The sequence below is a fragment of the Castor canadensis genome, chromosome 18, assembly GCF_047511655.1.
Source record: "Castor canadensis chromosome 18, mCasCan1.hap1v2, whole genome shotgun sequence".
Classification (NCBI taxonomy): domain Eukaryota; kingdom Metazoa; phylum Chordata; class Mammalia; order Rodentia; family Castoridae; genus Castor; species Castor canadensis.
In genome coordinates this window covers 15,126,565-15,144,318 of record NC_133403.1, presented here as the reverse complement: position 1 = coordinate 15,144,318, position 17,754 = coordinate 15,126,565, and the positions used below count along the sequence as shown (strand labels likewise).

Sequence of the window (17,754 nt, the reverse complement as noted above, 5' to 3'; positions counted from 1 at the left end):
GGTAAAACAAAATATCACTTCAACTGAGCACTATCCAAATCAAACTAGGCTCTCAAGAAGACTTAATTATGGTCCAGGGTCTGCAGTAGAGTCCAGGGAGATAGACATTAAATAAGCAAGCATAAAACAAACAGGGCATTTCAATATGGGAAAGAGGCCAATAAATGAGTTTCAAACCTTTTAAAAGCTTTAAGGATTCCAGACATGCAGAACTCTTCAATGGGAGTGGGACTGGAGTAACAAAACTGGCTCATGGTTTTTAAATGCTCAAGGCTACTAGTGGGGCCAGGCATGAGTAGCCAGGGTGGCCCATTCTCCAAGAGGTTGCTGGACATAGCCCTAAGCTAGGGATGTCCTGCATTGGGGTGGAGGGACAGCTGTAATCAACTGTGCCACCAGCTGAGATTAGGAAAAGGAATGTGTGAGGAAGCATAGGACCAACACCCCCTTCAGAAGACCAGGGCACTGGCAAGGTTGCTTGGTCAGCACAGGGGCAGCCCATGCTCTAGTGTCCAGCTAGCAGAGTGGGGGACTTGCAGTACCATGGAGTTCCTCCTATTTCCCTATGGAGTCTCCTTCCCTGCTGACAGTAGGTGGTCAGTGACTTCCACAGTACCTGTTGATGTATCCTCAAGGAGGTATGCAGGTGAAGTCCTTTGTCACAGTGTCTTCATAGAAGTCAGAGCTACTGTCAAAACTAATGGCATTTGTTTCTCTGTATGAAGGTCTATGAGGAATTAGGATTGGCTGTCTGCTGAGAAGCTGGTTGTGTTCCTGGGGCTCTGTAACCTGAATGGTCAGGAGGACTCATTGGGACATTCCTGCACTCTGGCACCCCTTGTGACTACTGCAGGGCATGGGGTCAAACTGAGAAGAGTGAAACCAGTGGCAGTAACCCTGATCTCACTAGTTTCTGGAGCCAGACAGAATTCAAGGCCACTGTGGGCTTCCTGTCCACAGGGATTTGTTTTCCCACAGTGCCCAGCAATTACAATTGCTAATTAAGATCCCTTTTCAGAAAAGCACTAACTGACTCTTCCACACTTAAGAAACTTGACCAAGCAACTGAGCCTGAACTCCACCTGCAGCCAATCCACTCAAGTAATCCACCCGTTTTCCAGCTTGCAATGAACAAAGAGATTTTACTGTTTTTCAATTACTTGAAAAAAATCTAAAGGAGAATGTATTTTGTGGCATGTGAAAATTATCCAAAATTCAAATTTCAATGTTCTTTAAAAATGTTTTGGAACACAGCATAATCATGCAGTTAAGTAACTGCCTGTGCTTGTTTTCCTATGACACCAACAAATTATATTAATGGCCAGAGACTATGTACAATATTTACTATTGATGCTTTAGAGAAAAAAATTTGTCAAGTTCAGTTTAATTGGTAGATTTTGCCATGTTAATTCACTAATTCTTCTAGATCTTAATCTATTTTAGTAATATTTTTTTAAAATGGTTTTGGTTTTATTAGTCAATGATATTTTATTTTCTCCCTTTTTTTCCTCCACTCTATTATTTTCTTCCTTCTTGTCTTTTTCTCTGGCTCTCTTCCTTACAACTATTTCAGATGAATGTCACTTTTGTGTCAAAACTCTTATTTTTCTTTCATGTAGTGCAGTAATTTTACATTTAAGTACCCACTTAAATGAGTACCACAACTTTTTCTTGGTGAAATGTTCATTTGCCTTTAATTCCAAGTATGCCCTAACTTTCCTCTGTATTCTTTTTTTAAAACAAGTGTTATATAAAAGATACTATTTTAAAAAATCTATGTAACTTTTAAAAGCTATTTCTTCATCAATTTATAATTTGATCGCATTATGTTCACATCACACATTCTGAATATTATTGGTCCCTTGCATTTGAGGTTTATATATGTAGATGTAGGAGTAATTATATATGTATATTATATATATGTATATATATATTTATATATAATATATGTGTGTGTGAAATAATCTGCTTTTGGGTGCATTTTAATTCAAATACACATCAACAAATATTATTTATTGAGCTCTAGCTTTAGTAAAATTTCATTAGTTTTTTCCAAGAATGTTCTTTCTCTGATTCAAATTCCCAATCCACTAAGTGAATTGCACTTAGTCATTCTGTCTTAGCTGACTCAGGTCAGTGACATTTTCTTAAACTTCCCTAGATTTTCATGCATTTGACAGTCTTCAGTAGGAACTGTCAGGCATTTTGCAGAATGTCTCTGAACTTGGATTAGATGTTTTTCTCAACTGTTGGAACACTATTAAAGATATGTTGTGCCCATCTTATCACCTCTCATCAAGGATCCATGCTATCAATATGATTTCTTACTGACCTTTCCAAAATAAATCTACTTTCTTGGCAGCAAGTCTCCATTTTACAAATGAGTAAACTGAGGTACAGAGAGGTGAAGCTGATTTTCCAATTTCTTTATCTGTGAAGGAATAAGAGACAACTTTCTAGTTTATTTTGGCATTTTTAAAAGCTTTATTGAGGTTTAATGTGAACACTGAGAAGGTAATGATTTACCTCTTCTTTTATTCAACTGCAAAGTCTCTTGTTCCTAAAGTATATACTAAAGCCCCTGCGTGAGATCATCCTCTTCTCCACACTGCATCTCCACAATGATGAGCCAGGGATATTTTTTTCTACAGAGTCCTAGGAGCTGAAAGAGAATCACAAGACTACCTGGGGATTCAGAGCTCTGAAATGGGGAAGTCTCCAGCTACCAGACAGTGACCTTGAAAGTTCAGATTTCTTTGAACTCAATATTGCAATACCTACCATCTGTCTTGCACAAAAAGAGGAAATTTTAATGCAGGGCTTGTGTGATACACACTCAGGGAGGTTGTTCAGAGTGGGCCCAATACCAACTTCAAGATTGAAAGGTAAAGTTCCAGGTCAAGTGCATCTTCTTCGACCCTACACTATTTCTCAATCAACATCTCTTCATTAAATTCCCCAGAGTCCAGCTGGAGGTATATTATTGAATCCAGCCTAGGCCCACCTGCATTTACGACTAACCATTTCTGAGGGCAGTTGGTAGCCTCTGAGCAGGAACAACTACCAGATTTCTTTCCATGATAAAACTAAATTTATTGATATTCTAAATCAAATAGACTCCTTGCTCATGCTCGCTGCCGGGGTTGGAGGTCAGGGCGAGCGTCTCGCGGGCCGAAGTAGGAAGATGGCGGTGGAATCGCGCGTTACCCAGGAGGAAATTAAAAAGGAGCCGGAGAAACCAATCAACCGCGAGAAGACTTGCTCGCTGCTGCTGCGGGTCTTCACCACCAATAACGGCCGCCACCACCGAATGGACGAGTTCTCCCGTGGAAACGTGCCTTCCAGCGAGCTGCATATCTACACTTGGATGGATGCAACCTTAAAAGAACTGACTAGTTTAGTGAAAGAAGTCTACCCAGAAGCTAGAAAGAAGGGCACACACTTCAATTTTGCAATTGTTTTTATGGATCTTAAAAGACCTGGCTATCAAGTAAAGGAGATTGGCAGCACCATGTCTGGCAGAAAGGAGACCTATGATTCCATGACCCTTCAGTCACAGAAGTTTCAAATAGGCGATTATTTGGATATAGCAATTACCCTTCCGAATGGGGCACCACCTCCTTCAGGGCGGTCTTGTTATGCAGCCTCTGATGTCCTCAAACTCATGATCTTTGTGGCTCAGCCTCCCAAGTGCTGTGATTACCGCATGTACTACCATGCCTGGCTAAAGAAACAAACTAGGAATGAGCAGGGTAACTTAACGTTAATGGGAAGATAATAATCTTCAAAAACTTCATGACTGAACTACATGTCAACAAGACTGAAGTTAAACCAAATCAAAACTCATAAAAAGGTGCTATGACATCAATGTCCATGTCCCTGGACATGGATTGCCTTCTTAAAGGAGAATGCGATTAAGTCCAGTTCTGCTTCCATCTCGTTCTGTTCAGTTTCTGCAATGGATGGATCTAGTACTCTTACTGCAAACAAGATACAAATGAAAAATGTCAAGGATAAATAAAAACCATCAACAAAATGACAACACTGTGACTATATATTTTACACTTACAAAAAGTTGGAAATAGATTCCCACTGAAGCCATCTAACTTGATATTTGGGAATTTAAGCTTCAAGACCCCAAGATCTACATCAAAGGTAGTAAAAGGCTGTTTTAAGTTGGCAAATGTCAATTAAAAACAAACTTCACTACCATTTCAATTACTTTTCAAATGTCATCCTCCTCAACTAACACCTATACTTTCTTAGCCTGGTATCCTACTCACTTTCACCAGTTTTCCTTGTTGGCAACATCTCGGATGCTCTGTCCTTCATGTCTGAGGAACCCTTTCCTGGAAGAAACTGCTTTAACTGCTATTGGCATAGAGAGGTTGGAGTTGTATTTTGGTAAAATCTAAAACAAAGCAAATTCATTTTTATCAAGTCAAATGAATGTTATAACGTGAAAGGTTTAGAAACGAGTGATGGAAAATTTAAGGTTGTTTAAAACACTAAGAATTGCTTTAGTGGTACATAGATACTCAGCAGCAATAAAAAGTTGTAGCAGTTTAAATTGCATGTGAAGGTTTGATTTCTAAAGCCTTCTAAAATATGTTAACTGTATGGAAACAAGGAGCAACAGACCTGAGAACATATTATTTACAGATGTTACAGAAAATATACCAGGAAAAACACGAAGTGCTCAAAACAAAAATCATAGGTTATAAACAGTATAAAAGGAGAATCTGAAATATTAGGAATATTTTTTCCATGCATAAAAAAGGTTTCCTTGAGACTTAGAATGTAGTTCAGTGGTAGGACACTCCTCTGGCATACATAAGGCCCTGGGTTCTACCCTTACAACTGGGGAAAGGGAAGAAAAAAAAGGTTTCCTTCCTTGGAAAGGAGAATGAGAGAGCGATTGACCATGGTGAAGACAACTCTACATAAAAATGTCTGTACAGACAGATGTTCCTCCTCACTCAATTGGTTTTATCTCTCAGGATAGCAGAAAAGACAGGTATCTTAGGATATTTATTGATGTCTAAGGATGAGTCCTATTGGCATTACAGGTATTTCCCCAAGTGGTTTATCTTTCTTTTGGCTCTCCATAAGCCAAGAACATTTCTAGAATGTGTACCTACGCAATAACTGGCAAACACTGTAACTACAATCTCAGAGTCAAAGAATCAGAGTAGTAATTTAGTAGAGTGTACCACTCAGTAGTACACTAGTGGTAAATGATGTTATACTAAAGAATCAGATACTCTTACATAAGTAAATCAGTGTTCTTAACTGAGGTTCAAGAAGACTCAAGTTCAAGAAAAACTGATAGAAGTTATTAATGATACCCTACTCTGCAGAATTTTAGGGTAAATGACAGTTTTGATTTCCGATGGAACAATAGTCAACATGGCAACCACAGATGGACAATGACTGGAAATAAGAATACATTTCAGAACATGAAGTTAAAGAGAAAATGCAAATTTAGGGTGATAGGGACTTAGGATAATATCACCAAATATTTGAGAAGTTGTTAGCTAGTGATCAGTTCAGGACAGCCTCAGCTGCATGGCTTTGGAAGGGTGCAACAGTCTAGAGCTTAGATTTTCTCAATACCAAAACAAGCACATTATTCTGATGATAAGTAAGACAGTAAGAATACTAAAAATAAAACAGCCTGGAAAAATGACCTGGAGTATGTTTTCTGGAATTACTGTTACTTCTGGAGGTGTAGGTGTTCTGAGCAGATCTTCATAAGAAGAAATTGTAGGAGAAGAAGGATCTGTAAAATTCTCAAAGCACTCATCTGAACTTAAAACTAATGAAGTACAATCTTTAACTTCCAAATCACTTGCTGAAATATTTGTTTCTGGTAATGGAAAATTTGTGGATACCTACAGAATAAAAAGATATGGTTGAATTATGGTGGTAAATAATATCAAGGAAAAATTGTTAGTTCTGTGGGAGTGTGTAAGCCCCAAGTGACTCCTACTTCCTTGACCAAATTCTAAACAAAATCAAGAAAAACAAAGAAATGTTATATGGAGAACAAAGCACCATGTTCATTACTAACAGCTGGGTGTGAGAAAATAGAACGCTGACTAAACCCCAGCTTTCTAAACCCCAGCTTTTGGTGGACTACCCACCCATCTCAGCAACACTAAGCTGGGTCAGATGAGAGTCAGCATGGATGAGCAAAGTGTCTCCACGTGTTCTCCACAGGCAGACCCACTCTTAAGAGGAAGAGAGCCCATGTGAGGTAAGCCTAGCACACAGTTCACTCATGCCAAGTTGATTGCTTGGGTAAGTCACTCTGTTTCCTGAGGTCAGAGTTAATAAAAATAGATACGGGCTAGGGTGCCACATCAGTAGGGTGTCTTCCACATGAACAGACTCATAAAGGAAGTTAACTGCAAATGGAAGTACCGGCAAGTGGATAACGTCATACTGCAATTGATAACAAGGCAGTGTCTGTCTACAGCTGCAACTGTCAAACATACTAGCTACAAGGCACATGAGGCTATTCAAACTTAAATAAAAATTTAAGAAATTAAAAATTAGTTCCTTAGATGTACTAGCCTCATCTTGATGCTCAATAAATACATGTAGTGGTTACCATACTGAGCACTGCAGACTAAAGGACATTTTCATTACAGACAGTTCTATTGGACACCCCAATACAGTACTGGTTTAAGTGTTCATCCTGATTCTAAAGAGTGATAATGGTTTTGATGTTAAATTTGTTAACCAGAAAAATTTGGAGGGAAGGAAAAAGGTATTAAGTTGCCCACAAATCTGTCACCCAGCTTCTTTTTTCTTAAAATAGATGTGTATGTATAAGTACATGTGTGTACCACACATACATGTAATTTTTCATAATTACAAATTTCTTGAGAACATTTTTTGTCTGCTCTCATCTGTTTTTGAAAATATGGCAGTTACATAACACCAGAATTCTGGATATGCCGTGCTGCATCCTGTTTCTTTCCCTCTGGTATTTACATGTCTCCAGTGTTTTCATGGTTCTCCTTGTGAATTGTTTTAAAGCTCTCTCCCAATTTACCTTGAACAAACTTTGATATGGTTAAGGGCTATGAAAAAAATTTAAAGCTCTTGACCTATGGTGCTAAATTGCCTTCTAGGAATGTATTGTAAATACACTCCTCAGAGCTAATTTATCTAAGTTTTTTTAGGTAAGACTGTGTGAGTCTAGAAGTAGTGGTGTATCTGAGTCACAAGGAGAAAGATTAGAGCGAACATTACCAAAGCTGTGCTGTTCTTTGTAGAAGGAATTTTCAAACCAGGAGTGCAGAATGTAGGTGCCAAGGGGGACTTTGTATACTAGGCACCTAGAATATGTAAAATGGGTATGAAAATAATGATCAGAAAATAAAGCTATAAACACTGTCAAAAAATCAATCAATCAATCAATCAAATAAGATACTTACACATGAAGTTGTGCAACATGTCTGTAGCTATATTTCAGAGCATCCTCCATTTTACAGATTATGAGAAAAAAGACCTGGAAAAAATGATTTGGTAAAGGTTCTAAAGCAGTTGTAACTAAAGCAGAAATCCCCATCTCTTTTCGAGTTCACATAGCTGATATATATTCTGATGAATATTTAGCTGGGAGGCATATTAAAAGCATGTATATGAATTTTGTTTTGTTTATTTTTTTAAATGAGGTCTACTTATGTTTTCTAGGCTGTCCTTGAAGTCCTGGTCTCAAGATATCATCACACATCAGCCTCTGAGAAGAGTGTATGACCACACCAGGTTTTATAACATCTGCTGGAGAAAGCAGTTTTTATAGTACTCCAGAACAATAACATGAAATATTTTTATGCTTAAAAAAATCAATCATTCTTTTTTGATTTACAGCTGTAGTTTGTGTCACAAGGTTGTCTAGTTTCCAGATCCTCATCTGAATTTTTGAATCCCTCTCTGAACTAAAATTCTGAACATCCTACAGATTGTCTCTTGCTATCCAAAATTGCATTAGATAAGCTATTTGCTAGGGAACACATTCAGGTCTTTGTCTTTTCTTTTTTTTCTTCATACGTGCATACAATGTTTGGGTCATTTCTTCCCCTTCCCCCGCCCCTCCTTTACCTACCCCACCCCTTCCCTCTCCCCCTATACCCCCTCACTACCAGGCAAAAACTATTTTGCCCTTATCTCTAATTTTGTTGAACAGAGAGTATAAGCAATAATAGGAAGGACCAAGGGTTTTTGCTAGTTGAGCTAAGGATAGCTATACAGGAAGTTGACTTGCATTGCTTTCCTGTACCTGTGTATTACCTTCTAAATTAATTCTTATCAGACTAACCTTTTCTCTAGTTCCTGGTCTCTTTCTCCTGTTGGCCTCTGTCATTTTATCTGCATTAGTTTCTCTGCATTGAGGGGAACAAATGCTATCTAGTTTTTTGGGTGTCTTACCTATCCTTATACCTCCCTTGTGTGCACCTCCCTTGTGTGCTCCCCTTCATCATATGATCATAGTCCAATCCCTTGTTGTGTTTAAACTTGATCTAATGTCCGCATATGATGGAGAACATATGATTTTTGGTCTTTTGGGCCAGGCTAACCTCACTCAGAATGATTTTCTCCAGTTCCATTTATTTACTTGCGAATGGTAAGATTTCATTCTTCTTCATGGCTGCATAAAATTACATTGTGTATAAATATCACATTTCCTTAGTCCATTCGTCAGTAGGGGGGGCATCTTGGTTGTTTCCATAACTTGGCTATTGTGAATAGTGCTGCAATAAACATGAGTGTGCAAGTGCCTCTGGAGTAACCTGTGTCACATTCTTTTGGGTATATCCCCAAGAGTGGTATTGCTGGATCATATGGTAGATGTATGTTTAGATTTTTAAGAAGCCTCCAAATTTTTTTCCAGAGTGCTTATAGTAGTTTACATTCCCACCAGCAGTGTACAAGTGTTCCTTTTTCCCCACATCCTCACCAACACCTATTGTTAGTGGTGTTGCTAATGATGGCTATTCTAACAGGGATGAAGTGGAATATTAGTGTGGTTTTAATTTGCATTTCCTTTATGGCTAGACATGGTGAGCATTTTTTCGTGTGCTTTTTGGACATTTGAACTTCTTTTGAGAAAGTTCTGTTTAGTTCACTTGCACATTTCTTTATTGGTTCATTAATTTGGGAGAATTTAGTTTTTTGACTTCCCTATATATTCTGGTTATCAGTCCTTTGATGTGTAGCTGGCAAATATTTTCTCCCACTCTGTGGGTGTTCTCTTCAGTTTAGAGACCATTTCTTATGTTGAGCAGAAGCTTTTTAGTTTTAGGAAGTCCTATTTATCTATGCTTTCTCTTAGTTGCTGAGCTGCTGGGGTTCCATTGAGAAAGTCCCTGCCTATACCTATTAGTTCCAAAGTATTTCCTATTCTTTCTGGTACCAACTTTAGAGTTTGGGGTTTGACATTAAGATCCTTGATCCATTTTGAGTTAATATTGGTATATGGTGATAAACATGGATCTAGTTTCAGTTTTATGCAGACTGCTAATCAGTTTTCCCAGAAGTTTTTGTTAAACACACTGTCTTCTCCATCATATATTTTTAGCCCCTTTTTCAAAGATAAGTTGGCTATAGTTGTGTGACTTCATATCATGGTCCTCTGTTCTATTCCAATGGTCTTCATGTCTGCTTTTGTGCCAGTACCATGCTGTTTTTATTGTTATTGTTTTGTAATATAGTTTGAAGTTGGGTATTATGATATCTCCAGTGTTGTTCTTTTTGTTGAGTATTGCCTTGGCTATTCATGGCCTCTTATGTTTCCAAATAAATTTAACAGTTGATTTTTCAATCTCTTCAATGAATATCATTGGGATTTTGATGGGAATTGCATTAAACATCTAGATTGCTTTTGGGGGTATAGACATTTTTACTATGTTGATTCTACCAATCCATGAGCATGGGAGATCTCTCTACTTTCTATAGTCCTCCTCAATCTCTTTCATCAGAAGTTTATAGTTTTCCTTATAGAGGTCATTCACATCCTTTGTTAAGTTTACACCTAGGTATTTGATTTCTTTTGAGGCTATTGTAAATGGAATTATTTTCATATATTCTTTCTCAGTTTGTTCATTATTAGTGTATAGAAATGCTAATGTTTTTTCTATGTTGGTTTTATATCCTGCTACCTTGCTATAGTTGTTGATGGTGTCTAGGAGTGTTTGAGTAGAGTTTTTTGGGTCTTTAAGGTATAGGATCATATCATCTGCAAATAGGGATATATTGACAGTTTCTTTACCTATTTGTATTCCTTTTATTCCTTATTCTTGCCTAATTGTTCTGGCTAGGAATTCTAGGACTATGTTGAATAGGAGTGGAGATAGTGGGCATCCTTTTCTGGTACCTGATTTTAGAGGGAATGGTTTCAGTTTTTCACTGTTAAGTATAATGCTTGCTATGGGTTTGTCATGTATAGCTTTTATAATGTTGAGGTAGTTTCCTTCTATTCCTAGTTTTCTTAGAGATTTTATCATGAAATGTTGTTTGATCTTATAAAAGGCTTTTTCTGCATCTATTGAGATGGTCACGTGTTCTTTCTCTTTGCTTCTGTTAATGTGGTGTATTGCATTTATTGATTTTCATATGTTGAACCACACCTGCATTCCTGGGATAAAGCCTACTTGGTTGTGGTGAATGATCTTTTTGAGGTGTTGTTGAATTCAGTTTGCCATTATTTTATTTAGGATTTTTGCATAGATGTTCATTAAGGAGATTGGCCTATATTTCTCCTTTTTGTAGGTGTCTTTGCCTGGTTTTGGGATAAGTGTAATACTGACTTCATAAAATGTGTTAGGCAGTTTTCCTTCCCTTTCTATTTCATGGTACAGTTTAAGGAGAGTTGGTATTAGTTCTTCTTTAATGGTCTGATAGAATTCAGCAGAGAATCCATCAGGTCCTGGACTTTTCATTTTTGGGAGAGTCTTGATTGCTGCTTCAATTTCATTTTGTGTTATAGATCTATTCAGGTGATTAATGTCCTCTTGGTTCAGTTATGGATGATTATAAGTATCTAGAAATCTGTCAATTTCTTCAAGATTTTCAAATTTATTTGAATATAGGTTCTCAACGTAGTCTCTGAGGATTTCCTGGATTTCCATGGTGTTTGTTGTTATCTCCCCTTTTGCATTCCTGATCTTACTGATTTGGGTTTTTTCTCTCCTCATTTTAGTCAGGTTTGCTAGGGGGTCTATTGATCTTGTTTATTTTTTCAAAGAACTAAGTTTTTGTTTCATTAATTCTTTGTATAGTTTTTTTGCTTTCTATTTCATTGATTTCAGCTCTTACTTTTATTTTTTCTCTCCTTCTATTTGTTTTGGGATTTGCTTCTTCTTGTTTTTCTAAGAGTTTGAGATGTAGCATTAGGTCATTGATTTGAGATCTTTCAATCTTTTTAATACATGCATTCATGCTTATAAACTTTCCTCTCAGGACTGCCTTTGCTGTATCCCATATGTTCTGGTAGGTTGTGTTTGCATTTTCATTGACTTCCAGGAACCTTTCAATTTCCTCTTTTATATAAACAATGACCCATTGTTCATTAAGCAATGAGTTATTCAGTTTCCAGCTGTTTGCATGTTTTTTGTCTTTATATTTGTTGTTGAGTTTTAATTTTATTGCATTGTGATCAGATAGAATCCATGGTATAATTTCTATTTTCTTATATTTGCTGAGGCTTGCTTTATGCCCTAGGATATGATCTATTTTGGAGAAGGTTCTGTAGGCTGCTGAGAAGAATGTATATTGTGTAGAAGTTGGTTGAAATGTTCTGTAAACCTCAACTAGGTCCATTTGATCTATGGTATGTTTTAGATCTAGGATTTCTTTATTAATTTTTTGTTTGGATGACCTATCTATTGATGATAGCAGGGTGTTAAAGTCTCCCATGACCACTTTGTTGGAGTTAATATATGCTTTCAGGTCCTTCAAAGTATGTTTGATGTAATTGGGCATTGATATTGGGTGCATATAGGTTGATAATTGTTATTTCCTTGTTGTCTATTTCCCCTTTTATTAGTATGGGATGTCCTTCTTTACTTCATTTGATCAATGTAGGTTTGAAGTCTACTTTGTCTGAGGTAAGTATTGCTACTCCTACCTGTTTTCAGGGGCCATTGGTTTGGTAAATCTTCTTCCAGCCTTTCATCCTAAGCCTATGCTTATTTCTATTGAGGAGATGGGTCTCCTGTAAGCAACAAATTGTTGGATCTCCTTTTTTAATCCAGTTTGTCCAACAGTGCCTTTTGATGGGGGAATTGGGTCAATTAACATTAAGTGTTAGTATTGACAGGTATGTGGTGATTCCTGTTATTCAGTTTTCTTAGTTTTTGAGGGTTTGATTGGGTGTAGCTAAATCGATGTTACTCTCTACTTTCTTGCTTTTTCTTTTCCTGTAGTTTGGTACTGCATGCCCCTTCATGGTTATGTTAGGTCTTACTTTCTGTGTGCAGAGTCCCTTGAAGAATCTTTTGTAGTGGTGGCTTTGTGGTCATGTATTGTTTTAGTTTCTGCTTATCATGGAAGACTTTTATTGCTCCATATATTTTCAATGATTGTTTTGCTGGGTAGAGTATCCTAGGGTTGAAGTTATTTTCATTCAGTGCCTGGAAGACCTCACCCCAATCTCTTCTTGCTTTTAATGTTTCTGCTGAGAAGTCTGCTGTGAATTTGATGGGCTTACCTTTGTATATTATTTGGTTTTTCTCCCTTACAGCCTTCAATATTCTTTCTCTAGTCTCTGTACTTGTTGTTTAGTGACAGTATGTCATGGGGTACTTCTATTTTGGTCAGATCTGTTTGCTGTTCTGGAGGCTCCCTGTACCTGAATCACATAGTTTTTTCTAGATTTGGGAAATTTTTCATTATTATTTTGTTGAATATATTATGCACTCCTTTTGCTTGCACCCCTTCTCCTTCAATGTCCATGATTCTCAGGTTTGGTCTTTTGATGGAGTCAGTAAGTTCTTGCATTTTCTTTTCACAGGTCTTGAGTTGTTTAACTAAGAGTTCTTCAGTTTTTCCATTAATTGCCATTTCATCTTTGAGTTCTGAAATTCTGTCTTCTGCTTGTTCTAGTCTGCTGTATTAGCCTTCCATTTTGATTTGCATTTCTGTTTTGTTCTTTTTTCTGACGTTTTCCATATCCTGAGTCTCTTCCTCTTTGATTTTGTCTATTTTCATTCTGAGTTCACTCATCTCTTTTTTTTATTGTGTTCTTTGTTTCACTTTGGTTTTTATACAGTACTTCTATAGTTCTTTTATTTGTTCTTGTGCTTTCTCAAATTCTCTATTATTGTTGTCTTGGAATTTCTTGAGTGCCTCCTGTACATTTTGGTTGACCATATCCAGTATCATCTCTATAAAATTTTCATTGATTACTTGCAGGATTTCTTCTTTCAGATTGTTCTTGTGGGCTTCATTGGGTTCTTTGGCATAGTTTATCTTCGTTTTGTTGGAGTCTGGATCTGGGTATCTGTTTTCTTCATTTCCCTTTTGTTCCTGTACTAATTTATTATTGGTGGGAAAATGGTTTCCCTCTTTTTTCCATCTTCCCATCATTGCCCTTGGTATTGTTACTGTCCCTGTACTGTGTGTAATTCAGTATTATCTAGCTTGCAATAATAATGGTGTAATATAGAGTGGAAGGGTGAGAGGAGAGGGAAAGCAAGAAGGTAAAGAACAAGGGAAAAAAAACCAAACCAAACAAATACACAGACACACACACAAACACAAAATACAGAGCCAAAGAAATAAACAGGGAGAGATAATGTACTAATCAGTGGTGAGCTAAACAGGCATTAGAGAGACAGAGAGAGGATAATAATAATTAAAAAAATCCCCAAGATCAAATGCAATAAGGTGTTAGTCTTAATAATTTTGGTTTTATCCTTTAGCCTCCAGTCCTGGTTTTGGTTTCTGAGAAGAAGTTTTGTCATTATCTCATCAAAGGGGAAAAAAACAAACAAAAAAAAACCCCAAAACAAAAACAAAACAAAAAAATCCCAAGTAAAAATGCAATACACTTTCAGTTAGTCCTACAGTATCCAGTCCTAATTCTGTCATTGTCTCATCAAAGGAAGAGAAAAACAAAACAACAAAAAAAGAGTCTGGAGACAACTTTGTGAATGTCTATCTGAGGCTGGGGCTCACCTGCCACCTGCTGTCAACCATCTGCTGCTGCAGGCTTTATTTATGCAGATCTCAGGAATAGCTTTACACTCACCTAGCCCCACAGGCTTTGTTTATTTAGAGTTCTCCTGGATGCATGCCCCTTTTGTTTTCTCCAGTACACAGCCCTACCCATATTTTGCAATTGCAGTACTTTTTTATTATTTAGACTTTGCATGGGGAGATGCATGGAAATTTCTTTCTCAACAATGTTCTATAAATACTTGTTTCCTTTATGTCTACTTTAAAAATTTTTTTCTTACAATTCTCAAAGTAATGTATTTTCTACTGTACAAATTGAGATTATTTTCTCTCTCTTTTACTATGTTTCTATATAAATATTCATTATATTTTCTTCTTGTCCCTCCCTTTTCATGTGAAAATATAACACTCATTTTTGTTCATATCTTTATAAGTTCTGAACTATGACTTCATTCTAAGTTTTCCTGACAGACTTGTCCACCAAACTTATTGTTCAACCTCTTTGAGAAAATATTCTATTTTATAACTAGTATTCAGTTTAATTTTTTAATTTCTTAAGACAATTATGATAAACTATGATAGACTATATGTAATTTGTTGTATCTTATTTTGTTTTTTTTTATATGTTGCATAACTGATTAAGTTATTTGACTGGATTTTTTTCCATTTTCCTACAAATGCGATGGGGAAACTTCCAATTTTACTTCTCATATATTTAGCAGTACTTTTGTCACTTCAAATTGTTATTTTCTTCTGTATTTAATTTCAGTATATATTTCCTAAAAAGAGAATTTTTGTTAAGAGGCATTTCCTTCAAATCATTCTGCTTCTTTGGGTTTTGCTTGTTCTTGTTTTTCTAGGAGTTTGATAGGTAGCATTAAGTTGTTTGTTTGACATACCTCTGTCATTTTAATATATGCAGTCATGGCTATAAGCATTCCTCATAGCGTTGTCTTTGCTGTGTCCCATAGGTTCTGGGAGGTGGTGTTTTAATTTTCATTAACTTCCAGGAAACTGATCATTGAGCAATGTATTACTCAGCTTCCAATTGTTTACATGTTTTCTGCTCTTATTTTTGTTGTTGAGTTCTAGTTTTATTGCATTGTGATCAAACAGAATCTAGGAGGTTGTTTCTATTTTCTTATATTTGCTGAGGCTTGCTTTGTGCCCTAAGATATGATCAATTTTGGAGAAGTTTCCAAGTGTTGCTGAGAATAATGTTTATTGTGCAGATGTTGGATGAAATATTCTGTAGACATCAGTTAGTTCCATTTGACCTATGGTGTGATTTATTTCTACAATTTCTTTACAGATTTTTTCTTTGGATGACCTATCTATCAGTGATACGTGTGTGTTGGAGTCTGTGTGTACTTATAAGTCCTTTAGAGTATGTTTGGTGAAATTGGGTTCTCTGATATTGGGTACATATAAATTGATAATTGTTATTTTGCTTTGGTGTACTTCCCCTTTAATTAGCATGAAGTGACCTTCTTTATCTTGTTTTATCAATGTATGTTTGAAATCTACTTTGTCTGATATAAGTATCACTACTCTTGCCTGCTTTCAGGGGCCATTGGTTTGGTAAATCTTCTTCCAGCCTTTCACCCTAAGCCACTATTTGTTTCTGCCAATGAGATGGGTCTCTTGCAAACAACAGATTGTTAGATCTTCCTTTTTAATCCAGTTTGCAAATGGTCTGTTTTTGATGATGTAGTTGAGTCCACTGATATTCAGTGTTTATATTCATAGGTATGTGATCATTCCTGCCATTTAGCTGTTTTTGTTGTTTAAGCCTTTGATTGTGTGCACCTTAATCAATGTTACTGTCTGATTCCTTGTCTTTTCTTCTCCTTTGGTTTGATACTTCCCGTTCTCTTGAGGTTTTGTTTGTTTTCATCTTCTGTGTGCAGAATTCCTTGGAGAATCTTCTGTAGTGGTGGCTTGTTGATCTTATATTATTTTAGCTTCTGCTTGTCATGGAAGATTTTCATTGCTCCATCTATTTGGAATGATCGTTTTGCTGGGTAGAGTATCCTAAGTTTGAAGTTATTTTCATTCAGCACCCAAAATACCTCACTCCATGTCCTTCTTGCTTTTAAGGTTTCTGTTAAGAAATCTGCTGTGATTTGAATGGGTTTAGCTTTATATGTTGTTTGTTTTTTCTGTCTTACAACTTTCAATATTCCTTCTCTGTTCTCTGTGCTTACTGTTTTAGTGATATTATATTGTGGGAAGGTTCTATTTTGGTCAAGTCTGTTTGGTGTCCTGGAGGATTCCTGTACCTGAATGTGCAAAGCTTTCTTGAGATTTGTGAAATTTTCTATTATTATCTTATTGAATATATTATGATTCCCTTTTGCTTGGATATCCTCTCCTTCTTCAATGCCCACAATTCTCAGGTTTGGTCTTTTCTTGGAGTAGCTGAGTTCTTGCATGTACCGTTCACAGCTCTTGAGTTGTTTGACTAAGATTTTTTCTGTTTTTTCTTTTATTTCTATTTCATCTTTGAATTCTGAAATTCTATCTTCCACTTGTTCTAGTCCACTGGAGTGGCCTTCCATTCTGTTTTTTGTTTCTGTTTGATACTTTTTTCTGAGTTATTCCATATCTTTGGTCAACTCCTCTTTTATATTTTATATTTTCATCTTTAATTCATTTATATCTCTTTGTATAGTGTCCATTGTTTCACTTTGATGTTTAAGTCATCTCTGAGTTCATTTATTTTTTTCAGTGTCTTCTCATGCTCTTTATCTTTGGTGTTTTGAAATTTCTTGAGTGCAGTGTGTACATTTTGGTTAACCACGTCTAGTGTCTTCTCCATAAATTTCTCAGTGCTTTCATACAAGATTTCTTCTTTGAGTGTGTTTTTGTGGGCATCACTGAGCTCCCTAGTGATATTTATTTTTGATTTTTTGGGGTCAGGAACTGGGTATGCATTTTCTTTATTTCCCACTGAATCCAGCATTGAATTTCTTTAAGGAGAGTGGTTTCCATCCTTCTTCTTCTTCCCATCATTCCACTTGGTGCTGTGAAACTATGTTCTTCATAGTCTTTTTGGTGGTGTTAATTGCCTCTTTTCTTTCCCCTGACTTAATTTTTATGTTGTGCCTGTCTTGGTTTTTAACTAGGTTGGTGTGCTATTTCTGTAACTGTACTGGAGGTGTAATTTACCAATAACTAACTCACTGGTTCAATGCCTGACCAGGTGTTTATTTATTATATAGAAGACCTCTTGGTGATATTATCTATAAAGAGTGGGTGTTGGGGCACAATTCTTATTAGGCTAGATATGAAATTTGGTAAATTGGTTAAGATGGCACTAAAAGGGGGGTCAGAAAGTGGGGTGGATGAGTCAGGGAAGAGGTATGTGGCCCCTGTGTGCGTTTGAGTGTATTTCTGTTGTTGTAGTGTAAGGTGCTTGTTCAGAGATTTTAGGGGTTTGGTGTTGTGTAAAGTTGGTGATGTAGGCTAGTCAGCAGGTGGTGAGTGTGTAAGAGGGAGGGGTAGTATGGTGATATGTTTGGTAAGGATGGGAGGGAGAGATAAAGACAGGGGGAGAAAGTG

At 36.6% G+C, this 17,754-nt stretch overlaps 1 pseudogene; it reads left to right on the top strand.

The window, feature by feature from the left end:
- Positions 1–3,120: 3,120 nt before the first annotated feature.
- On the top strand, positions 3,121–4,527 carry LOC109679954 (histone deacetylase complex subunit SAP18 pseudogene; annotated as a pseudogene).
- The last annotated feature ends 13,227 nt before the right edge of the window (positions 4,528–17,754 follow it).